Source organism: Martes martes, assembly GCF_963455335.1.
Source record: "Martes martes genome assembly, chromosome: 6".
Lineage (NCBI taxonomy): Eukaryota > Metazoa > Chordata > Mammalia > Carnivora > Mustelidae > Martes > Martes martes.
Genome location: NC_137893.1, coordinates 22,363,170 through 22,389,400, shown reverse-complemented (window position 1 = coordinate 22,389,400; position 26,231 = coordinate 22,363,170).

The window sequence follows — 26,231 nt, the reverse complement described above, 5'->3', positions numbered from 1 at the left end:
TCCTTTTTTTTTTTTTAGGATTTATTTATTTATTTTAGCGAGAGAGAGGGAGAGAGAAAGCACAAGCCGAAGGGGCAGAGGGAGAGGGAGAGAGAAACTCAAGCAGACTCCACCCTGAATGTGGAGCCCGACCTAGGGCTCGATCGCAACACCCTGAGATCACAACCTGAGCTGAAACCAAGAGTCATATGCTTCATCAACCGCACCCACCCAGGCACCCCAGAAACTAATAACTCTTAAATATTTATTAATTCATTAAAAATAGCAATAATAAAACTATCCCACTCAAACAGCATATTTTAATGAAAAAGAACCTTTTCAAAACAAAAAATAATAATAAACCCATCCCATGTTGACAGAAATAGCATTTTTTTATGAAAAGTAACTTTTTCAAAAAAGAAAATTTAATGAAGATTGGCATTGTTTCATATTTCCAAATCTTTTTAATGTCTGGCTTGGCTTAATGGAAGACAGCTGGGTTCTCATACCTCCTGCATTCAGTCTGTTTTATTATGTTGTTTTGGTTAAAACATGTGAAGAAAATCCATCTTCACAGATACAAAGTTGAGAAATGGAGGAATATTTTAACAATAATTCTTTTGGATTATTGCGGATAATTTTTCTTACAATACCAAAACCCAGTAAGTGGTAGTTCCTTAAAGGTTCATTGCATGGTGAAATCCAAAACTATATCAATGAACTTTGCATAGTCTGTGACATTAAAATTGGTATAACTTATACTTAGAACAGATCTTTTACCCAAGCTTGATTTTGTAACATCACACATTGGTCATTTAGAAAATACTTGTTCAGTGAGATAGGCAGATCTTCCAAATGTTGACATGTTCATGTATCGCCAACTTTCAGCACCGAGAAGCTGCCAAGTACATAGAATTTCCAAAATCCTAATGTTTGCTTGAAAGCTCAAATGTTATCATTGGCAACAAATATAGCCAGTTTTCTATATAATGACAGGCTGATTTGATTCATTTTCAAGAAAAGAGGCTGCCAAATATCCAAACCTGATAACTATAGCTTGTCTGACAGTCCTTCTCTCAAGTAAAAATGGTCTTCCTTGGGAAGAGTGGCTAATTCAGCTCACAACTCAAACAATTGCAATGTTCCTCAAAGGCAGCCGCTCTACTTGGGTATGCAGCCAAAACACTTAGGATCCCTTCCCCTGTCATCACACAGTATTTCAAAAGACCATACCCAAGTGTGGAGATTTCATAAAAATAATTTTTACTGCTTCCTCAGGGACATTCTTAAGTGAAGCCGGCTGTTCACGGAAGGCAGCGAGCGAGGCACAGGGGACAACAGTGTGTCCCTGCCTTGATTCACACTCAGCTTCCAACAGTTTTCTCCCCATTGCTTTTGTACCCTCAGTACCTATGTCAGCATGGTGAGTAAAGCAAATAGTATCTAGTATCGTTATGAAAATAGTTTGACCTGGCTGACTCCCTGAACAAGTTTGAAGAACTCCCATGCATCCGTGAGGCATGTTTTGAGGACTAATATGCTAAGGGATTAACAGGCTTTGAGTATCAACTTTGGGACAGGTGGGACCCACTGATGGGTTTGGGAGAGCGCCTCAATAGGACACATTCTCCTTGGGTATTCCCAGCATCCCGGCTTCTTATAGTACATACCACACTGTTCTGTCGAGCGAGTTAGGTGTCTATCTCCCCCAAGAAGACTGAGCACTGGGAGACAGAGCCAAACCACACTTCTCTGCATCTCCCAGCCCAGAACCCCTCTGGCTGGCACTCAGTATATGCTGTGGAGGCTCAGGACCAGCAGGAGGCTTGAATCATCCTCTTGTCTACGAGTGTCTAACCCATTAAAACAATGTTCATTCATTCCCACTCTCAAAGCCATCCAAGGGAGAGTTGAGTGTGTCTTCCTTTAACCCCCACTCCCCAACCTGTTGCATGCCTCTACCTGCTACATAGCAAGGGCGTGCTATGAACAGACCATGAACTTTGTCTTTCTGGAGAAAAGAGATTTATGTGAATATAGATTTTGCTTTTATTTATCACATCCAAATGAATCAGCCATGCCAAATCCTAATTTTGTCGAATTGGGTCATTGTAACATCAAATACTGTACTGGCAAAGTTGAAAATTCTTAACTATGGATATTTTCACCTCATGTGTTTACTTTTGATGGCTTTTTAGCAGGGGAAGGTATACTAGAGATTATATCACTGTGGGTTTTTTTGTTGTTGTTGTTAACTATTCACTGAACTGTGGAGAATTATAATGTCATTTTCCACTTCCAGATGGATTATAAAGGTCTGGGTTTTTTCGAAAGATATGGATAACAATTTTGTTAAGTTTGGCATTGCCTCAATAAAGTCTAATGCCTCTGAAAAATCAATTTGAGAAAAGATACCACATGTTGGCAAATCACATGTGGTAAAAGCTTTTATGAATCTCTCTTCCCTGATTATAAACTCATCTTTAATTCAGTTCAATAAAACATTTAATTTTGTCTGTATCTTTAGGGACAGAAATTCGCCGGTCAGCTTGTTCACAGAAAACATTTAGTAAATGGAAGTATGTGACCTTTCTAATCATCATTTTGGGTTAATTAAGGTTGGGTAAAAAATCCATTTTATCTTTTCCTTATGAAATCTTTGGGATAATAGAATTAAATGTCTACATCTTCTGAGAGTCTTTTGCATTAAAAAAATGGTCTATTCAGAGATAGACCTTTTTTAAAAAAAAAATAAAGAAACAGGAAAAATACTGAGGGTTGCTGGAGGGGATGGGGAGGGAGAGATGGAGTGACGGGATGATGGACATTGGGGAAGATATGTGCTATGGTGAGTACTGTGAATTGTGTAAGACTGATGATTCACAGACGTGTTCCCTTGAAACAAATAGTACATTATATGTGAATTAAAAAAATAAAGAAATTAAGTGATATAAACTTGCAGTTAAATAAATTTGTATTAAAATAACGGTCATAAATACTCTAAAAAATTAGTCTATTCAGGACACTCAAATTACTACCTGCATTAAGGATCTCCATTTTATATGCTTATTAAGGTGAGTTTATTTATTTATTTTTTAAACGAAATTTGCAGGACGTTGGCAGCTACAACGCAAGAGCTCATCTGGACCTGGGTCAGGCCTGGCTGTCAGTGGAAATGTCCCACACTCACACTTACCCAGAGCCCTTCATGTGCCCCAGGAGGCTGGGACCAATCCAGGACTGTAGGAAACTGTTCTTTTCTTTAATAGTGGCACTAATCTCCACTTCGTGCCCTGGGATATGGTATTTCGGATTCCTGACCCTGGCCCATGAGGAGGGAGACATTTCAAATGCTTACTCGGAGAATTCCTAACCCACAGTCAGTCCAAGGATCCAGTGTGGAGATGACTCCAACTGCCAAGTCCGTCAGTTCCAATGACACACTTGACATCGGGGGAGGTGGCCACTGCAGACCCAGTGGGTCCACAGTGAGCTGGACTCCATTTATTACCTGGCCTCTGTGAGTGGCCACTCACTCTAACTGGGGAGCCCAGTGACAATGCCTCTCCAGGTATCAGTGTCAACCCACTTCCTTGTCTAAGGTGCATTGATAGGTCTATCTATCCCTCCCCAGGGTCTAGTCACTCAAGTCAATGGTCATAGGTCATGGGCAGGGAGGTTCAGAGCAACAGCCATGGGGGACCCTTGCCGCATGGAGCAGTGTCCTTTTCTCTGCCCACACAGCCCCTTTCTTGGGCAGTGGGCACTACATCTGAAATTGCTCAGGTCTGGGAACTGAGCAAGGCATCATGGCTCTTTACTTTTATTGTGGCCTTTTTTATTGGGGTATCCTCAGCCTCCTGCTCCTTCAGTCTTTCTCTGCTTGTGAAGTAGCATGCTTGCTGGATGCCCAATTACTGCCCCCCCCCCTCGCAGGGACATTGTGCTTTCTCACCTTCACCTTGTGGGTGAGCCCCTGAGCTGCTGGTCCCCCTTGATTGGTCATTACAGCAATTGCGGCCTCCTGGCTCTGGCAGGTAAGTGCTGTCACCTGACCTCTATGGTTTCAGGCCCCCACCGTCCCCCTGGTTATCAGCAAGCTCAACTCTGTGGCACTTCTCCTGCCTGTGCTAGTCCTGGCCTGCCAGCGGAGGCCTCTAGAGCCCTTCCTGGTGATGCCAAGGCCCTTCTCACCAGCCCGTTCCTGACGGTTCCCGACAGCCCTGCTGAAAGCTATGTCTTCCGGCCTCACATAAGAAATCCATCCTAGGGTTCCCACTTGCTTGAGCCTCCTATTCTCTATTCCTTCCTCTAACCCCTGCTGGGGCAATTCAAGCATTTCCACTTGGCTCAGCATGGAGCATCACTTTCCCTGGGCTTCTAAGAACCACACCAGCAGCAACAGAGTCTCATCTTAGAGGGTCCCTGCCAGGGAACTAAGTCCTGTTTCTGAGAAAGTATCCCCAGGTCCGTGTGTTCTTGCTTACTCAGTCTTCCATTCTGGCCTCTTGATCAAGCCCCTCGAAAAGGCAAGTCTCCTTGCAGATACAATGATTTAGGCATCAAAATCCAGTTCTAGGGCACCGTCCTGGCTCCTGCCTCCCATGCTGACGAATAGAGCTCCTTCGGTGTATGAGCCCTCCTCTCACTCACCTGCCTAGCACCTCCCCAGCCAGGTTTTACTGGGATTTAACCCTGGCTATAGGCCTAGTGACATAAGGGGTCACCTGTCGCCTTGTGGGGGGACAGGCCTTGGCAGCACATTCTAGCATGAGAGAAGGGCTCACTCTTCTTACAAGAGTTCTTCAACCCCTGAGAGTTCAAGGGGTCAGCAGAGACAGTATCCTCCCAGAGGCATCCATCATATTTCAGAGTCATCAGTGCAACCCAGCTCGGGTATGTGGAGCTCAGTGTTCTCAGTGTTCTCTTTGGCCACCAGGACGTGCATGAATTTATCTTAATGCCCGTTTTCTTGGGTTACTCCTATCTCGGGTTGCCAGATAAAATACAAAACACTTGGGTAAATTTGAATTTCAGATTAGCAATGATTTTTTTAGTATAACTATGGTCCATGCAATATTTGGGACATCCTTGGGCTTTAAAAATTTATTATTAGTCTGAAACTCAAGTGTGACTGGTGAGCCTGTCTTTTTATTTGCTAGACCTGACAACCATACACCCAGTACCACTTATGTGAGTTCAGGTTCTCCAAGAAGTAGAACAGATTTACTGGGGACGTGTCTGTGAAGGATAAAGGAGAGGGACTCAGGGAGCTCTCTGACACTTGTGAAGGGGAGACAGGATGGAAGGAGGATTGGGTAGGAAGAGTCCCAGACTCCAGCACAGCTCAAGTATGATTTGGCCAGGCTGCTGGGGAGTCCTCCTGCCAAAATCACCCATCAGAGGGATTCTGCATCACCCCAGTACCTTGCTCAGAGTATCTGGGAGCAGCCTGGAGGAATGTGGCCTCAGCACAATTGCAATGGCGGGCCCAGAGGGATTGTGGCCAGGGCCCTCCCTCGACTATGCTCCCCATGCAGGAGATCTGAAGAGCATCCTATTGGTCATTCTGTCAGTTCAGGTCCTTCCAGCACCAGATGCCAAGTTAGGCATGTAAGAGATTTATGGGGGGCAAGTCTGTGAAAGACTGAAGGAGACAAAGCAAGACTGGGCAGTGAAAGCTCAGATCGCAATGTTAGTCTGATCTCCATATGAGGAAAGGGAGAAAGAAGCAGGACTTGGTGGAGACCTCCCAGTGTGATGAGGGTATGAGGAAGTCCCATCCAGCTTGACCTGGAGCTCCAGGGAATGAGCGCCCCGTAAGGGAGCCCCATGTTGAAAAGAGATGACTAGACCTTAGTACTGTCACCTGCCCAAGCATGGGCTGGGGTCTGCCAAGATCATAGTCTCAGCTCCCACACTCTGCCACTGCAGCTCGGGGCTGTCACCCAACTGCACGGCTCACAGCTTGATGGAAGATTCTCAAAGGTAGGGCTGAGTGGTGTCCCTTCGTGGCTCCCACTGTCACCGCTAAACAGAGTTCTGCACCATTGATTAAGTATCCATGACTGTATCCATGCGGGGACCACAACAATGAGAAAGACCTAGTAACATCCATGTCCTGGGGAGCTTGTGGTTTAGTTGAGCAGGGAAGAAAACCAGAAGGAGATAATTCTGATACAATGTAGAAAGGTAGGGGTGCTGGCATGCTGTAATTTCAGGATATGTTATTGGCCCAGCCATTAGGTTACCGATGACTTTCAAAAGGTAGGATTACTGCTCTAAGACAGTGTACCTAGAATAGGATTTAGAGCCAGAGATCCTGGGTTCAAATCCCTGGTTCTGCACTTCATGAACAAGGATTTTGTATGATGTTCAACCTCTGGGGGCCTCGTTTTCTGTTTCTGTTACATGGCATAGGATGACTTTTGAATAGTATGAACCTCGTTGTGTTTCCCATAAGGATTACATGAGACATTTCATTCAAAGAGTTGAGAAGAATTCCTGGCCTATAACAAGCACTTTAAAATTCCAGGAATAGGGCGCCTGGGTGGCTCAGTGGGTTAAAGCCTCTGCCTTCAGCTCAGGTCATGATCCCGGGATCCGGGGATCGAGTCCCGCATCGGGCTCTCTGCTCGGCAGGGAGCCTGCTTCCTCCTCTCTCTCTCTCTGCCTGCCTCTCTGCCTACTTGTGATCTCTGTCTGTCAAATAAATAAATAATAAATAATTTTTTAAAAATTCCAGGAATATTATGAGGAAACTCCAGGCCATCTGAGAGTCTACAGCCGGGGAATACTTTGCTGAAAGCTTGAGAAGTGTAGAGAGACGAGGCAATCTTCTATAGCTCAGAAGCTAGTTCCACTCCTATTTAAAGATGAGAAATACAAGGGGAGGTGGTGAGAGGCGAGGCAGCTGATGCCAGTGAAGTTTCTGACAATACTATTAACACACAAGGTGCTGACTCAGACACTAGCCCTTGGGTGTCATTAAACTTCTGTCAACCAGCAGGGCTCTTGTGTAGCAAGGGCTATATCCAAGATATATCCAAGGATATACATCCAAGAAAAGCAGGGCCTAGAATGGTTCTTTCATTCATGCAAGAGTCCCAGGCTTCTTTCTGGGAGAAAATACTTGCTAAAAGAAACATACAGAACTGCCAAGACTGGGATATTGGACAGAGGTTATGGGTCTAGAAGAGTAACCTAAACTGGATGGGAGGGCAACCTGCCCTTGCAGGGAGGGCATGGTTTGTTGGCTTTATCCGTCTGCATATAGCACAGTGGAGCATGTTTACTCCAGTCCTAGAGGGGCAGATTCTCACCAGAAAAATCATCAGAGGAAGATTATCCACACGCTGGAGACATGGTGTGCATGAGCAGTGAGGTCCGGCGGGGAAGCAAATGGGGAGCACATAATGGCAAGAGAAGTCTTCCCTGGGAGGTATAGTAGAGAGAAGGAAGGCTAAGATTGAGAGTGAGAAAAAGTTTTAAAGGGATTGTCACAAAATGAGTTTGAAAAGGAATTTCACTAGGCTTTAAGTGTGTTTGTGTATGTATTTTTTTATATAAACATATTTTACAAAAAATATACCTGGACTACTTTTTTTTTCTTTTATTTCTTTTCAATGTTCCAGAATTCATTGTATATGCACCACACCCAGTACTCCATGCAATATGTGCCCTCCATAATACCCACCACCAGGCTCACCCAAACCCCCACCCCCCTCCCCTCCAAAACCCTCAGTTTGTTTCTCAGAATTCACAGTCTCTCATGGTTCTTCTCCCCCTCCGATTTCCCCCAATTCACTTCTCCTTTCCTTCTCCTAATGTCCTGTGTTATTCCTTATGATCCACAAGTAAGTGAAACCACACGATACTTGACTCTCTCTGTTTGATTTATTTCACTCAGCATAATCTCTTCCAGTTCCGTCTGTGTTCATACGAAAGTTGGGTATTAATCCTTTCCGATGGAGGCATAATACTCCATTGTATATATGGACCATATCTTCTTTATCCATTCGTCTGTTGAAGGGCATCTTGGTTCTTTCCACAGTTTGGCGACTGTGGCCATTGCTGCTATGAATATTGGGGTGCATATGGCCCTTCTTTTCACTACATCTGTACCTTTGGAGTAAATACCCAATAGCACAATTGCAGGGTCATAGGGTAGCTCTGTTTTTAATTTCTTAAGGCATCTCCACACTGTTTTCCAAAGTAGCTGCACCAACTTGCATTCCCACCAACAGTGTAAGAGGGTTCCCCTTTCTCCACATCTTCTCCAACACTTGTTTACTGTCTTGTTCATTTTGGCCATTATAACTGGTGTAAGGTGGTATCTCAATGTGGTTTTGTTTTGAATCTCCCTGAAGGCTAATGATGATGAACATTTTTTCATGTGTCTGTTAGCCATTTGTATGTCTTCTTTGGAGAAGTGTCTGTTCATGTCTTCTGCCCATTTTTTGACGTGATTATCTGTTTTGTGTGTGTTGAGTTTGAGGAGTTCTTTATAGATCTTTGGTATCAGCCCTTTGTCTGTAGTGTCATTTGCGAATATCTTCTCCCATCCTGTGGGTTGCCTGTTTGTTTCATTGACTATTTCATTTGCTGTGCAGAAGCTTTTGATCTTGATGAAGTCCCAAAAGTTCATTTTCGCTTTTGTTTCCTTTGCCTTTGGAGACATGTCTTGAAAAAAGTTGCTGTGGCCAATGTCAAAGAGGTTACTGCCTATGTTCTCCTCTAGGATTGTGATGGATTCCTGCCTCATGTTGAGGTCTTTTACCCATGTTGGACTACTTTTTTAAAGGTGAATTCACACTGAGGGGCTCGATCCCAAAACCCTGAGACTGTGTCCTGAGCGAAAGGCAGATGCTTAATGACTGAGCCACCCAGGCGCCCCTAAATAAATAAAATCTTTAAAAAATGTGGCATCACCCTGAGACAGGTCCTAGAGGTTGCTAAGTTGTATCTGGGTTACACACATGTGCTGCAAAGGCTGGCATGGTGACAGGGGAAGATGCCTTGGGTTAGAAACTGAGGACGGCTGCTGTTTCCACAATGCCTGGGGGGGCCACAACAGCCCTACCTCTCTGTAGCCACACTGCACAGTTGGGACCACCCTCCTTGGCCCCAGCTCTATGAAGCACAGCAGAGACTGCCTCTCTGACCAGACACGTAGCACCTTCCAGAACCACAGGAGTTCAGGACAATGACCCCAAGTTCAGAGCAAATGACCCCCAAACTTTCCCTCAGCTTAAAGCATACAGAGAAGGATGGGGCAGGATGTTTTCCGGTCTTGGGGATACAGTCTGCCCCTCGGGCCCTCTCCACCAAGAACTGCTCTGGGAGAGGGGAACCGATGGAATAAGCCCTTAACCTCAGGAAGCATCAGGGTTCCAACTCCTGGGGATGACATATGCTTAGGAGAAAAAGGGCGGGGCTTCTCTTTATTGGGGGTGGGGGCAGGGCCAGGCAGGAACTGAGTAACTCAAGGAGGCCAACAGGACCCAGTTGCTTCCTATGGCAGGCTGGCCTTAAAGTCGCATATGTGAGTGAGGGGGGCAGAACATTTAACCCTTCAAAGGGACCATTTCGTTTTCATTTTAGAAAGTCATTCTGTTAAGGTCATGGATCTGGCATCGAGAAAAACCCTATATGTGAAAATCCTTAGCTTATTTAAAATGATGAGATGAGCCCTGGGTGTTATGTACAACTGATGAATTACTGAATTCTACATCTGAAAGTAGTGATGTCTCTATGTTGTCTAATTGAATTTAAATTTAAAAAAGAAACAAAAAAATTATATATTGTGGATTCCCTTTTTAGCAATGAGAATCTGATTGAATGGGAGGGTCTACCTCCAGTTCAATGACTATTTTTTGAGTGGGGTGTTAGGCGTATACTGATGGGTAGATCTCAAATCGCAGTTTGAGGCCCAGTGTTGACTAGAGATTTCTCATTGTTAGAAGGAGCCAGGGCATCCTGGTCTGAGTGATATACAACCTGGGGCTCTGAAGAGAGTGGCTCTTGATTGCCCTGGTTTTCTGACTCTCCTCTTTAGTACATGTCAACACTGTCGGTTTGCTTTTGTGTTTGGTTTTTTTTTTTAAGATTTTATTTATTTATTTATTTGACAGAGAGATAGAGAGCACAAGTAGGGGAGCAGCAGGCAGAGGGAGAGGGAGAAGCAGGCTCTCTGCCAAGCAGGGAGTCCAATGCAGGGCTCAATCCCAGAACTCTGAGATCCTGACCCAAGCCGAAGCCTTAACAAACTGAGCCACCCAGGACCATGGGTTTTGAATGAAACCAGTTTATGAGGCAGTTCCTGTGTGTGTGCTAATACACTGAGGTCAGTTTCAAATTTAAAAATGCCTGCATATTTGAAAAAAAATAGCTGTGCATTCCTCAGCATGAGAAGGCTTTCTGATTGAAACTTTAGGAGACACCAATGTCTACTACTTCATTCTTTGGGAAATACATTATGAAATACATTATGAAATGGAACTTTCTATGGGGCAGACAATTTCTGTGGAGAAATCCACAGGAAGGCTTCCTTCCTCTGTGGGAAAACAGTGTTCCCTGGAGCCCACGTGGAATGGAGCGTCCCGCCGAGCCTCACGGGGTGGGGATAACACTGCAGGAAGGTGGCCGTAGTGCCCAGATCTGGCTGATGGGAGCCCCTGTACTTGAGAGTGAGCCCAACTAGACAAACCTGGAGCCCTGAACAACTTCTCAGCCTTAGCGGTGAGCCACAAACATCCACTTCCAGACACTTCCAGAGATGAGCACTCCTGGGGCTTCTGAGGCTCACCTTTCTGGGCATTGACCCTTCCCATCCCCAGCCACATAGCCGCAGCCTTCTATGTCACTCTTCCTGTCTTAAGAGGTCCCCACTCTCCTCCAACTGAGGACCCAAAGACTATGAGAAGATGACAGCTTAGCTAAATGAATGCATCCATTTACTCCTTGGCTTAAACACACCTCCAGCAAATTCATTCCCCAAACTCGTTTTCTTTTCTTTTTTTGGTGCATCCACTATGTGTGAGACTTGGTCCAAGCATAGGGAGACTGTAGAATTAGGAACCAGGTCTCCCCCAGCATGCCTACCAGCTTCCAAAAGGAAAATGCAGCTCAGTAGAACCATTAATTACAGGATTAGACCTGAACACCTGCTAGGTGCGAGGCCATTTGCTAGAGATTGGGAATATAGTGGCAAGCAAAACATTCCTTTCCTCAAGGAGCCTATGGTTTGGTAGGGAAGGCAGGTGAGGGAAGGGTACTTCGGCTGTGTAATGGCAAACATTGGTGATATCTGGTTGAGTATAGGGGATCAGGGGTGAGCATGCAGGAGGGCACCCAGGACAGCAGGATTTTGCTGGTTAGGTCGAGATTAATACATCTAATAAGGCACAGTTGAAACCCCCGCACAGGGAGGACTCCACCTGCGGGACGGCGGGAGACATGATCCCAGAGCCCTTGCGAGGCAGCCGAGGGAGCAACCGCTCTGTCCAAACAGCCAGACGGCACAGGCAGTGGCCGTAGCATCAGACAGTCACTGATGGTATGTGGTGGTCAGGTTTGTGTGCGAAAATCGTTGACTGGTTTTGCATGGGTTGCCACCTTCCAACAGCTTCCCATAGCTGGCTGAAGATCCTGGCCTTGGAAAGAATGTTGCAATCCCAGAAACATCGGTTGAGAATTGCCGCATTGTAGCCGAAACCACAGAGAAGCCAAGGGGTCTCCTTTTCCACTTTCAACATCAGGAACAACCACCACCCGGGTCTGAGCCGGGTGCCTGCCTCTTCCTTGCTCTGAGACGGTGACCACTCACCCCATCAAAGGGTCGAGGCAAACTTGCCCCTTTGCCATACATGACAAAGCAATTTCTCCACGCATTCTCTTGAAAAATTGTTTTCATTATGAGAGTTGGACTTTCCTCCCATTTTTCGGAAGAAAGGGCAGAGGAGATGGTAACAGATTTTTTTGTCACTGCAGGCAACAGATTACCCACAGCACTTGTCAAGGCGGGAGCCCTGCGGGGACACCACCAGGGGCTGCGCCCGTCCTGCAGGTTGGCTCACCTGAGGAGGGGGCAGGTGACTCCGTGCCAGCAGGGGTGGCCTCTGTTCCTACCCTTACTGTCCTCGGCTGCAGGATTTAGCAGTTAACTCCCACAGGCAGCAGTACCCGAAGACTCAGCTCTTCAGGGACCCAGATATTGAATTTGAAAAAGCACCGCTCACCACTAAGCCGGACCAAATACCCCCCAAAGTGGGCTGCCTCGGCAGACGGTCTAGTCTGAAATGAGGAGCTGCCGGAGTGACTCTTGGGGCGCTGCGAGGCTGGTGAGTGGAATGGATTCTAAGAGCTGGAGAGGCAGTTTAGAGCCATAAAGGGCCTGAGGAAATAGCATTTCCTTCTCCAGATGCTCTTAAAGGACTACTTATGAATCTCTGCCATCGAGTTTAAGTTTATATTAATTTGTTCTCCTCAAGTCAACCCTGCTTAGCAACAGCAACTCTGCCATGCCCTTGCATGAGGTTGTCTCTACAGAGCAAGGGCAGACAGGTTCAAGTTCGCGTGTGTCGCTAGGGTTTTGGGATATGTTCTCACATTAACTCTCACAAGTCTCTGGGATCCTTGTTATTTTCCTTGTGGTAGGAGAGTACTGGGAGAGATACCCCTGAGTGTTCCCACCAGGCCATTTAAGGACGGCAGCCATTGACTACAAAGGAAAGAAAAGGAGCACTTTTCTTTTTTCTTTTTCTTTTTTTTAGATTTTATTTATTTATTTGACACAGAGAGAGCACAAACAGGGAGAGCAACAAGCAGAGGGAGAAGCAGACTCCCCACTGAGCAGGGACTCGATCTCAGGACCCTGGGATCATGACTTGAGCCAAGGGCAGACACTTTACTGACTGAGCCACCCAGTTGCCCCCAAAAGGAGCATTTCTCTCTTGGTTTCCACAAGCCAGCGAAGGGAAGGGAAGACAGGACTGTTAGAATCACCAAAATGCTCAAGGATTTTAAAAAAAAAAAAAAAAGCAGGAATCCTCTTTTGCAGCCCTCCCCCAACCTACCACACTAGGAAAAGATGATAGAGAAATAAGAATAGATTTTGGAGGGTCCTGGAGGGGAGGTGGCAGGTCACAGTTTCCAAAGATGGTCACAACAGTGCCCTCCACCACCCATGCTCTCCTTACAATTTGACTGTGGCAGACTTCTCAAAGACAGGTGGGGACTATGCCTCTCTCCTTGAGTCTGGGCAGGCTGGAGACTAATGGTAATAGTGGCCTGTGGGTTCTTTGAGTTGTCTTAAAAGGCCATGCAGCTCTGCTTGGGAACTGAGACACTTACCTGTGGAGCCCTGATCAGCCATGCTCTGAGGAAGTCCAGGTCACATGAGGGGCCACAGGAAGGGGTCCTGGCCAGCAGCCCCAGCTGAGGTCCCCACTGCCATCCACAACCACATATGTGAGGGAAGAAGCCTCCAGATGATTCCAGCTCCCAGCTGTCAAGTTGTGCCTGTCTGAGGCCTGAGACATCAGAGCAGAGAGAGCTCAGGTGTTCCCATATAGAATCCATGAGCATAATAAAGTGGTTGCTTTAAGGCCCTAAGTTTGGGGGTAATTTGTTACACAGAAATAACCAGAACAGGGCCCAGCCTTCTTTTTCCAGGGTTGAGAAAATCTTTTTTTTTTTTTAATTTTATTTACTTATTTGACAGAGAGAGATCACAAGTAGGCAGAGAGGCAGGCAGAGAGAGAGGAGGAAGCAGACTCCCTGCTGAGCAGAAAGCCCAATGCAGGGCTTGATCCTAGGACCCTGAGATCATGACCTGAGCCAAAGGCAGAGGCTTTACCCCACTGAGCCACCCAGGTGCCCCATATATCTCATTTCTTTATTTGTTCTTCCATTGATAGACACTTGTGTCTTGGTTATTGAGCCACCCAGTTGCCCCCAGGGTTGAGAAAATCTTAGATCCTATTAGAGGATTCCAGAACTGAGGATCTTTGCTTCTGGGAGCTCTGGGGTAAGATCTCAGAGACATATGGCTACATGATAGCAGATAGGGCTTTAGGCAGCCTCTTGGATTCTAGAACTTAGCATACTCTGGAGTTAGCAGGACAATTCCTCTATCCTCAAGCATGGCATAGATGGGAAGGAATGGAAAGAAGTGGTCACCTGTGAGGGCAGGTGACTAGGGTCAGACAGGGTGGTTCAGACAACATCCATGTGGCCGGATGGCACTGAAGACCAGATGCCACTCTCTGCTGCAGCCCCACCAAATGCCCGGCAACAGGTGAGTCTCCCAGAACCAAGACACAATTAAGAATCCTTGGCTGTGCTGCTTACAGAACACAGAGCCCTTCTGGATTCCCAGGATTAGAGACTAGGGACAAAATCTTGGTTCCAGGGGAGAACCAGCGTGCCGAGAAAAGGGAGAAACATTTGCTATTTCAGTATCCAGCAGGCATGTGTCCCACATAGTAGCTCCCAGCTGGAGGTGATGCAAACATGCTTCCTTGGGATGACTTGTAGGAAAACCAAGTCTCATGATGGGCCATACCCATAAAGAGCCCATATAGTGAGTACCAAGGAGGCTGAGGTGCACTCGGGTGGAGTTATCTTGGACACCAGAAGGAACAGAGTAGGAATTCTGGATCTACAGGAGTGTGGACTCAGCCAGTACTCACTTTCTTCCCTGCAGTAGGCTGCCACGACCTGGTTGGAAAAGGCTGGTGGGTTCCACACTGAGTTTCCTTGATAGAAGCCCTGGAAGGGGAAATGGTCACATGGTCTGCTGAGGCAGATTGGCCTTGACATTTCCCGGTGAGGTCTATGAACTCTGAACTCTCTTCTAGCAAGTCTGAAGTCAAGAGGGACTTACAAGTTGCAAACGGCCAAGGGATGTCGATAGCTTGCAGAAAGGAAGGGGAAGGTCTCAGTGGTGACTTGTGCCAACCCATGGCTGATCACAGAGGGGGTGACGGATGTTCTAGTAGATTGAGTGCCTAGTAGACCTTCCCAGCTCATTGTCCCACATGTTCCTAGTAACATGTGGGCAAGCACATAATTCTGGAAAATATGAATGGCCAGGACCCTGGAAGAGATCAAAACATGTCACCCCAAAATATGCCACTTTGTCATACTCATCATTTTGACCTAGAGACAACTGAGGAACAGATGCAAGAATGGCTCTCTGACCTCCCCATTTCTACCTAAAAGTAGGGCATACATTTCCTGAGAAAGGGGACCTCCTGATGTCAGGAAGAGGAGAACATTCTTAGGACTGGAAATGGAGAGTCAAAGCAGAGATGAACCTGCATAAACAACCCACTAAAATAACCTTGATCTTGCATTAATTTGCCCCATATGTTTCCAAGTCACTTTCCCACTGTCTCCTGACCCAGCCCAACTGCCCTTTTCCTCTGTTCTGTCATCTGCAAAACTCATTGGTTTTTTTTGTTAAAATGGGGTAGAAGCTCTCAGGCCTACTTACTTCTTTAGGGCTTCATTTCTAGTACTTGAAAGCCTCCATGTACTTATAAAAATAATCACATCAAATAAAACTTGTGTGTTTTTCACCTGTTTTTTGTTTTGTTTTGTTTTGTTTTTTTGGCCAGTTTAATTCTTATGTCCAGTCCCAGACCCTAAAAGAGTAGAGGAAGTCTTTCCTCCTCTACAACACAAAAGTGTCAGAAAGTAAGCCTCCATCAGCTTAAGGGGATAGAGGGGACCAAATATAGAAATGGAGTTATGGAGAAGCAAAGAGATCTATTTTAGACACATGTGAGTTTATGGTCCAAGATTTGTACCAGCGATCACAAGCTGGCTCCCCAAAGAGCACCAAGAGACTCTGTTGATAAAACAAAGTTGAATTTATTCTTTAATGCAGGAGGCCACACTCACTCCACCTTGGTGGGGTCTCGGGTAGGGGAGGGGAAGGTTAGAATCAATGCAGAATTAGAACTTTGGCTCAAGGTGGGTCTTACAGTGTAGGACCTGATTAAGACTGGGTAAGAATCATGATATGACAGCCCGGGATTGGTGGAAACAGCAAGGTGAGGATCTGGAGTGGAGGGCTTCAAAGGATATTTTCTGTTGATGCTTTGCACTGAAGAGTTGATGCATCTTCTAGGAAGTTCCTGTAATGAGCAATCAAACTTTGTCCAGTCCTAGAAAAGTAAAGTCAGGCTAATAAAGACATGCTAAAGATTTGCAAATGAGGACTGTGGAGTCATGTTACTAGACAGTAAGTGTGGTTTCAGTTCTGGGTGTGTGGGCTGGGTGTGGGAATGGATCGTTCTCTTCTCACCACTAGAGTATACCCATTTTACAGATAGGAAACCTTAGAGGTTAAATAACTTACCCAAAGTCACAAAGCAAGTAAGGTTTAATAGTACAGAGGTTACAAGGACAGGCTCTGACATGAAACTCTGGGGATCATACACAAGTTTAGAAAGTTATCTAATTTCTCTGTGCCTCAGTTTTATCCTCTGTAAAAGGAAGGCATGAGTGGTAACAAGCATAATCTTGTGGTGAGGATTCAAGACAGCCATGGCTGGAAAGCCCCTAGCCCAGCACCTACTACTGTGCCCAGGAAATAATAGCTAGCAGTAGTAATAGTTGCAGAAATAGTAAGAACGGTGGTAGTAATAATAATACGAGAAGATTGAGTTCAGACAAGTTCTGATTCCAGAGCAGAATCGGCTCCATAATTTGCCCTGTACAAAACAAAACTGCGGAGTCCAAAAATTATTAAGAATTTCCAGACAGGGACAATAGCACATTAAACCTCGCATGGGAACCTTCAAAGTGCCAGGCCTCGGGTGCTTGCACGGGTTCCACACCCATGAAGTGGGCTGAAGAGCTCCTTTGAGGGAAACCTATCCTGCTTTTAACTAGCACTGCATCGTACCTACTGGTTTTTCCCCACATCACAGCTACCTTCTGGAAAGTTTGGAAGCCCAGTGCAAGGCTGCCTTCCTGCAAACTCTACAGCTCTTTTACCAACGCACACCCTGCAAAACCTGACCTTCCCATACCAGACTAAGTTGCAGCGAGAAGCAAGTACCCATGGCCTTTCAGATAGACTCTTCTGTGGAAAGAAACTGGGAATATTCTTAGCCCCTACCGCATGCCACCAAAGGACACCAAGCTCAGACTAGTCTAGTTCTCTACACCTTTCATTTGAAAATCATATTACGTCTGCCCCTGATTAGAGGAATTGTGGCTGAATTGGTTTTGAGACCAGCTTGGTGATATTATCTAGTTCCATTAATCTCTATTCTACTTTCTGTACTTAAGTACAAAAGAGATCCTAAACTTGAAGCTGGTCCATCCAAGTCATTATGAAGATACATTTCTCAAATAGAGAATACATTTCTCAGTTCATTAGCAGTTCATTAGCTTGATTTATATCAAGGTACAGGCCTTCCTTCGTACTCCTGTGTGGAGGTTCAGCGAGCAATGCTCAGGGGCACCCGCCACCACGTGTGTCAAATACATAACAAACTAGCTTCACATCAAGAGCCTTCCTGCATTTTTCCTGGGTATTATGAAGAACACTGTATATAGAGATCATTTCTGGTTGTTGAGTGTTCTAGTCCCCCCTATCTGATTTTCCACCATTTGACTTGGAAATCATTGTACTCTTAGGGTCGGATGAAAAGCCGTCACCTTATAAGCAATGAGTCGATGACAAAATCCTTTGATATCATTCTGAACAGTCAGGGGAACATTAACAAGCAAGTACTTTCTTCTTTAGTGGGAAGCAATCCTAAAAGCACCTGCTTCCCAGGGCACAGTTAGTCACTCCTGCTTTGAGTCCAAGAGGTGCGTATTTCCCAGCATTTGCTGAAATCTGATTGGTTCCTGTCTTCTCCATTAGATCCAGAGGTCCTCAAAAGCAAGCCCTGTACCTTCTTCCAGCACCCAGATCTAGATTTCCAGCACCCAGCCTCGTGCTAGGCATAGAGCTAAGGAGTATTATGTTGTGCTATAGTAAAAAATAGACGTACTTGTTCTTTGACTCTGGTTCTTAGCCCGCAGTTCCTAAAACCCTTGGAATTTCCTGAGTGGTAGAAATGTCTTGCCTGCCAATGACCTGACTCAATGGGGGGCCTAGATAGCTTCAGGATGGGGGGCTGATGGCCAGAAAACCAACAATGTGATTAGAGTTGGAACCTTCAGCCCCACCTTCCAACACCTATGGAGGGGAGAGAATTTGGGGATTGACTTCAGTCGCCAGTGGTCAATGATGTCATCAGCCAAGTCTAGGTAATGAGGTCTTGGTCAAAACTGAAACAATGAGGAGGAGGAACTTCTGTGTCGGTGAACACGTCGACGTGCTGGCGGGGGTGGGGTGGAGGGGTGTTACCCCCAGAGAGGGCATGGACGCTCTGTATCTCCCACCGCTGATAACTTGCCCTATGTATGCATCTCTTCCATTTGGCTTTTCCTGCATTGTATTCTTTATGATAAGCTAGAAATCATTAGCAAAGTGCTTTTCCAAGGTCTCTGAGTCATTCTAGCTGACTATTAAATCTGAAAGGGAGTAACAGGAACCCCCAAATTTGAAGCCAAATTGCATGGAAGTATGGGTAGCTTGGGGACTCTGCGTCGCAACTGGGATCTGAAGTGAGGGGTGGATTTGTGGAACTGAGCCCTTAACTTCGGTCTGGGTTAATCTGGGTACTCAGTGTCAGAACTGAACTGAATTACAGAACACCCCTTCTATTGAGAGATAGAGGTCATGTCCCCTCCCTTGAATAGGGGCAGGTTTGCAACTGCTTCCACCAACAGAGTATGGTAGAAACGACCCCGTTTACCTCCAAAGCTAGATCATAGCAGCTTCCCTCTGGTTCTCACCGAGAATTCTCCCTCTGGGGATGTTCCCTTTGGGAAACCGTCTGCCACACCGTGAGAAGTCGTGGCTACCAAGTAGAGCCTCAGGAAGGTGTCTGGTTGACTGTCCCAGCAGAGCCCAGCCATCGAGTGCCTGCCAGGTGTGAGTGAGGAGGCCCCCAGATGTTTCTAGCACCCCAGGCACTCAGCTGCCCAGCTAGAATTCCAGAATCCTGGAGCCAACATGGGCTTTTTTCTGCTGTATCTTATCCAAATTCCTGACCCTCAAAATTCAGGAGCATAATCAATCCAAGGGCCGTTGTTTATGCCGCCATATTTGGGGTAGGTTTTCCCAGCAACAGTAACTGGAACACGGTACCGCCGTGTAATGGCCACCTTCCTAAAACTCATTTTTTAAATTCTGAGTGAGTCTGGTTATTATAAGGGCTGTGTATATAAAAATTAAGCTATCAGAATTTTGTTACCTGCTAGTTGTTGAAAGAATGGGTGATTTTTTTAAACAAAAAATTATGGCTTTTCAGGATGTGGGGAAATGTTTTTGTGGAAGGCAATCCTCCAACACGTAAACCTTTCCACACATCTCTGATTATTCTCTCAGATCAATTCCTAGAGATGGACCTGCTGGGTTAAATGACATGCATATTGTGTTATTGATCATTTTTTTATTGATCCACATGACCGCATCGTCGAGTCACATCACTGACTCAATGCCCTACCTCCCCCCTAAGGCTTGGGGAGCTGCCTGGGGAGAGGGCTGGGTCTGTCCTTTCTTGCTTTTTCTTCCTCCATGTTCCCTGCTTCTTGGTCCCCTGGAGCAGAGTGCGGGGAGGAGTGGAAGAGATAGAAAAGGAGCAAAGTCTTTGTACCTGGTACGGCTCTGTCTTAAATTGCCTTTCCCCTGAGTATTGCATATCCAAGTGCTCAGTGCCCTGTAGAGCACAGGATAAGTCCTTTGAGAGGTCTGTGGGACGCTTCCTGTCATGTGGGAGGGAGGTGTGCCTGCACTGGACCTCCCCCTCCCCACTAACTTTTAGCCCACACCGGAAAACCCACAGGCTTTTGCTGCTGGTCCATTTCCCTGCAGCCAGTTGTTGCCTCTCTGCAGGGTACCAGCAACACAGCACCTACAGCTTCCTGCCACGGCATGCACTTGGCCACAGGCAGCTCATGCCTCCTTATCACGACAGATGGTGTGTGGAGCAAGGTGGGCTGCTCCCCCTCTTTGCCGTGCCATGGCTAACCAGTTCCTTTCTCCTGCTCAGTCAGCATGGGATGCAGAGCAGCAATTGTGCTCTAAGCAAATGTTTGGAGGAGAGCTGCCTGTGTTTCCTTGCAGATGCCCTCAAATCCTATGATCCAACTGGATGGGGGCCAGGGGAACACTCTCCCCTAGGTCAGGAACTGCCTACCCAATGCCTCCTCTAATTTCCACACCTTGAGTTTATAGAAACCTGGTTGGGGGCGGCAGGGAGATTAGTGGAGCACTGTGGGGCTGGGTGTGGGAGCCCTCCCTAGGATGGAAAGATAGGGCATGTCTCTGGGGCTTACCCCATTAATCAGGCAAGGGGAAAAACTCCATTTGAAATTCTCCTTTAGCAACTGGTTAAATAATAATGGTATATTCTCTACAAAGGAATAAAATTTAGCCATTCAAAATCTGAAGGCTACTTAATGGGAAATATTTATTGATATGTATTATTGATGTCTATTTAATGATATATCATTAAACGAAGAACGTGAACTCCAAAGCCACATAATTCCATATCTGTAAAATACACATCATGTAATTTATTACGTATAGGGGAAAAAAAGTCATTAGAACATTCACCACACTATTGTTTTTCCCAGAGGGATAGAATTATAGGTGTTACTCTTTTCTTCTCTCTGCTTCTTGGGGGATTTTCACATTTCTGTGAGCACGTGCTCCTTTGATAAGCACAAAAATTATCACTGAAAAATAAAATTACATGTTCACCTCCCTCTTACCCACACCACCCTCCAAATGTTCTTTTTCCTTATTAACTTCCGAGTTTTCAGCAGGAACGAGGCTGTTCTCCTTCCAAGCAAATGAAGGCACCGTGAGAAAATCGGCACGTGCTGGTGCCAACTTTTCAGCAGTCAGCAAGACCGCACGTACACCGCACCTGCCTCCACGGGGGCCCGCAGAGCTCGGTAACGCAGCCTCCCTCTGGCTGTTTCAGGGAAAGTGCCCGGAGCTGAGGTCTGCCTGGTGGAACCCCCGGGAGGCTCTAAAAACACCTGACTCCACAGCAGAAAGCCAGAGTGGGACCGGAGTGCAGCCCAGGTGAAGAACCCCTGCCCAAGCCCAGGAGCCTCACACACAAGCTCCCCTTCCTCCTCTTCCAGGCACCTTTTCCGGGAGTCCCCTGTGTCTTCTCCTCCGTCAACCATCTGAAAGCATTTGATTATAAATGTGGTCTCCAAAATTACAATTAGAAGCAAGAAGATAAGCATTTTCGGCCATTTCCTGGATTGACTCGTACCCTCAAAAGATTCACGTCTGGGCGCCTGGGTGGCTCGCTCAGTCGGTTAAGCGCTGCCTTTGGCTCAGGTCATGATCCCAGGGTCCTGGGGTTGAGTCCCCACTGGGCATCCTGCTCAGCTCATCCCCCCTGCTTGTGCGCTCTTGCTCTCTCTCTCTCTCTCTCATGCTCTCTCTCCCAAATAAATAATATCTTAAAAAAAAAAAAAAGAGAGATTCACATCAACCTGGAACCTTAGAATAAGACCTTGTTAGGGTCTTTGCGGATGTCACCAAGGTAAGATGAGGTGATACGGATTAGGATGGGCCCCACAGCCCATCTTCTTACAAGGAAGGGAGAGTTGGAGACGCAAACAGTGGGAAGAAGGCTACACATGGGCAGAGGTGGAGACGGGTATGATGTAGCTGCTGGATTTCGGGCCCCCTCCAGAAACTAGGAAGGAGGCACGGTGTGGACTCACCCTCAGAGCCTCTGGAAGGAGCCAACCCTGTTCATTCTGGACTTCTGGCCTCCCGAACTGTGAGAGAATAAGCCTGTTGTTTTAAGACCCCCAGCCTGTAGTCATTCATTCCAGCAGCCCTAGAAAATGCATACCAGCCCTTTCAGAGGTCTCCCCCGGGGAACAGAGAAACGATGCCCCATCACATCTCTCTAGAAGAGGGAAAGGTTCTCCTCAGCACAGCCCTTTTCTGGACCTCAAAGTTCTCTCCCCTGAGTTCCCAGTTTTCTTTGTGCACATGGGAAAATGCCTCTTAGATAATACATGTCAATTTTCTTTCAATTACATGTAGCACAGGAGCTATTTAGTTTGCAAGGTGGGAAAAATCCCCACTATACATTCTGTTCCATTGCTTTTCCTACCTCAGTCGGAAGACTTCTTATTAGATTCACTCACCTGGTAACTAATGAGAACTGCCAGCCTTTAAAAAGCAATTACTTCTAAGTAAAATAAGCACTTCTCTGAACGAGTCAGGAAAAGCTGTGTATACTGTAAACAAGGCAATGCGAGTAGCATTTTGCTATTTCTGCTTCAATCTTGAAAAGCGTCCCTCATCGGGGCCATCTTTAATAGAGGCTGGGAGAACAGCGAGGCTTTAAGTGATCATTTGCTTTATTCTCCAGCTTTCCCATGGGCGGCACCAACTATGTAAATTAAGTTCCATTCGGTTGAATAAATCATTACCGCACTCCCTCTCTGTGAGGGGTTGGGGAGACAAGGAGACCGCTGCCCTCGGAAAAAGCACAGTCCACGGGAAAAGCAGATAAGCAGCCATGGATTGGAGCCTGGACGTAATGCAGAAGCTTCTACATGCTAAAGAGGTGGCATGGAATGACCTTCCAACGAGACAGGGTGAATTCAACACACATGGGTTTCTCTGCTCGCTTCTGAAAATGCAGTAAAATGAGAGTAACAGAAAAAAAAAGAAGTATGCACAAACAAAAAAGGGGCGAAGAGAATTGGAAAATAGACCACAGCAAATGAGAAAGGTCATCAGCTTTGGTAGGATGGAGAACAGAGGAAGGAGAGGAACAGAGCCATCTGATTGCCGAGGGCCCACAAAGGGTGCAGAACCCACCGGGCGGGAATTGTGAGCTGCGGGAGGCCGGGGTGGGTAGGAGATGGAAAACGAGAGGTCTGCTTGAAATTCTGTTTAAGGGGAAATTAGATCCCAGGGCTGGAACAGCAAGCAGAGGCCACCCCTCCCCACTCAAGTAGGGGGTTTCCTGTTGGAGAGCAGAACCAAGAGGGGATGAAGTCACAGTAGGGGTGGGGTGGGGGTGGGGTAGGGGGCAAAATGATGTTCTGAGAGTGAACGTTGACTTCTGAACCAGAGGCTCCCAGCCTTGTGCTTTGTTCCCCACTCCCAGGATACCTGGCATAGAGCCCGCAGGCAGGAAACTAGCGCATTCTCTGTGAAGACAAGGAATGATCCCAAAGAAAGGGTATAAGGATAATGACAGTTGGGGTTTCTCGGGGGGTGGGAGGGAAGGAAAAAGAGAGAAAGAAACCCGAGTCTTCCCTGAATCACCTTATAGATCCTTGCCCTAAATCCTGTGCACCCATGGACAGGCCCCTCCCCACAGCCCGCAGAGTTCAACCTTTCAGGGTTCCGTGAATGACTCAAGTATTCTCAGACATCTGAGGGAAGTTTTTCACATGAAAAATAGAAATAGAAATAAGTAAACAGCAAAAAGCAAACTCAGTAGAAAGAGAAAAGAAAACTACCCCCAGCCCCCAATCCTGTAGTTAATAGCTCTGGAGACAGAATGCCTCCCCAACCCAAGAAGAGTCTGTTGCTCAAAAGGAATGTTATCCACAGGAGCCGAGAAGTGGAAACAACCTAAATGCGTACAGACAGGTAAACGGTGAAGAAACTGTGGTACGACTACACATGATGGAATATCATTCAGCCTCAAAAAAGGAGGAAATCCTGTCACAAGCTAAATACAGATGAACCTTGAGGACACTGTGCTAAGTAAATAAGCCAGTCATGGAAGGACAAATACTGCATGATAACAGCTACATGAGGTATCCGAAGAAATCGAATTCATGAAAGTGGAAAGCAGAATGGTGGTTTCAGAGGCTGGAGGCAGGAGAAAGGGGAGGAGATTCATTTCAGTCAGGCAAGATGAAAAAGTAGATTTGCTGTACAGTGAACATATAGTGGACAAGAGTGTACTGTACACTTAAAAATTTGTTAAGAGGGAAGTTTCCTATTAGGTGTTTTCTTACCACAATTAAAAAAAAAAAAGAAACAAACAAACAAACAGGGTTGGGGGGGTTTCTGGGTGGCTCAGTCAGTTAAGTGTCTGCCTTCAGCTCAGGTCATGATCCCAGGGTCTTGAGATCTAGTTGTGGGTCAGGGCTTAGTGAGGAGTCTGCTTCTCCCTCTTCCTCTGCCCCTCCCTGTCTCACTGGTATGCGCATGTTCTCTCTCTCTCAAATAAATAAATAGAATCTTTAAACAAACAAACAAAAAACCCCTCAGCTCTGGTCCATACTGGCTGTGGTTTTTGCCTATCTTACCGAAGGTTCTGCTCTATGTTACTTTGTTCAAACCTCAGACATACTCTTTTACACCATCATTTGCTTTTCTCAAGGAAAGGAGTTTAAAGGGATGTGTTTAGGTCATTGTATGCCTCCAATTTAACAGATTGAAATAAAACTTGATTTTAACATAGAAAAAAAAAGTTGTGATTCTTCCAGTTTCCTCAGGTTTTTGTTTTGTTTTTTAACTCTAGTATAATTCATGTTTGTGTTATATTGCTGTCAGGTGTACAATCTCGTGATGCTATCCTCAGGTATTTATTAAAGTGTCTCCCAAATTTGTTAAGTTCCTAATGAGACATTTGCTTTTAATCATGTGGAAATTTCAATTCATTTTCTAATAGCCCCTTCTGTTTTAAGTATAAACGATCAATTAACAAAGAGGAAATGATTATCTTGAGAGGAACTATCAAACTACCTATAATTCTATGAACTCAAAAGAGCTTTTTGTCTGAGCTTGGAAATCGAAACAAAGGAAAACAAACAAAATAGTTAATAGACAAAAACCTTGGGCGAAATATTTTAAAGTTAAAGTGTTTGTTCAACCAGAAAGGAAGTAATTCAATTCATTATCAGGGCAGATTGCCATAGATAAGTTTTGTGCAGGACCACAGATCAAGGTTTTGCACTAGAAGGACAACATATTTTAAAAAGTTGTCTTTAAAAAAAAAAAATCATGGTGAAATAGATATGACATAAAACATCGTTTTAACCATTTTTACATGTACCATTCAATGGTGTCTAATTACATTTACAATGTTGTGCAACCAACACTGTTATCCATTTCTGGAATTTTGTCACCACCTCAAACTGACACTCTGTACACATTAAATTGTAACTCCTGATTCCCTCTCCCCCACTCTCCCTCTCTTCCACTTTCTGTGAATGTGTCTAGGCCAGATTCCTCAGATAAATGGAATCAGATAGCACTTGTCCTTTCGTGTCTGGTATATCCCACTCAGCAAAATATCCTCAAGGATCATCCATGTTGTGGCATGAGGGGCTACGTTGTATGAAAACAAGTCAATGTTCCAAAGATGACGTGGCAGGAAAAAGAAATCCTTCCTACCTAATTTAGCTGGTCCAACCCTCCACCTGCACCTTCAATGACTAATCTTTTTTTAATTTAATTTAATTTATTTATTTGAGAGAGAGAGTGAGCGAGTAAGCATGAGCAGGGGGAGGGCCAGAGGGACATGCAGACTTCCCAGTTTGGGGTTCAATCCCAGGATCCCAAGATTATGATGTGAGTCAAAGTCAGATGCTTAACCCACTGAGCCACACGGGGACCTCTTCAATGACCCATCTTACTAAGGTTGGATACACTTCAGAGTGCGGGAATGCACTTCAGTTTCCTCTGTGACCCTTTCATTTCCCGATTCATCAAACAATGTCAAGAGAGGCCCTTCCTCTCGTTGTTTATTAAGCCCCGGTATACCCCCATATACGTACTTTGGGGTCAGAGAAAGAACCCCAGACCTGTTGTGACCTTGGGCAACTCAGTTAACTGCTATGAACTTCAGTTGTCAGTGAGATGAAGATTAAAGTCATGACCTAAGAGCGTTGTTATAAGAATTGAAGGACATGCCGAAGTGCTTTGCGAACTGTAAAATATTGTAAAAATATCCTGGCAAGCTGATCAGACTCGGCTGTGGTGGGGCACGTGAATAAACATAAAGCAGTTCAAACTGTCTCACCATTTAGGCTAGAACAATGAGGTACTAGGATGGTTGTGGTGTCTGTTTTACGTGAGAGAGTCCTCCTCCTGCCGTCTCTGCCATTACACTGGGGGTAACAACACTGGCGACTCACCGAGTTATTATTGAAAGTAA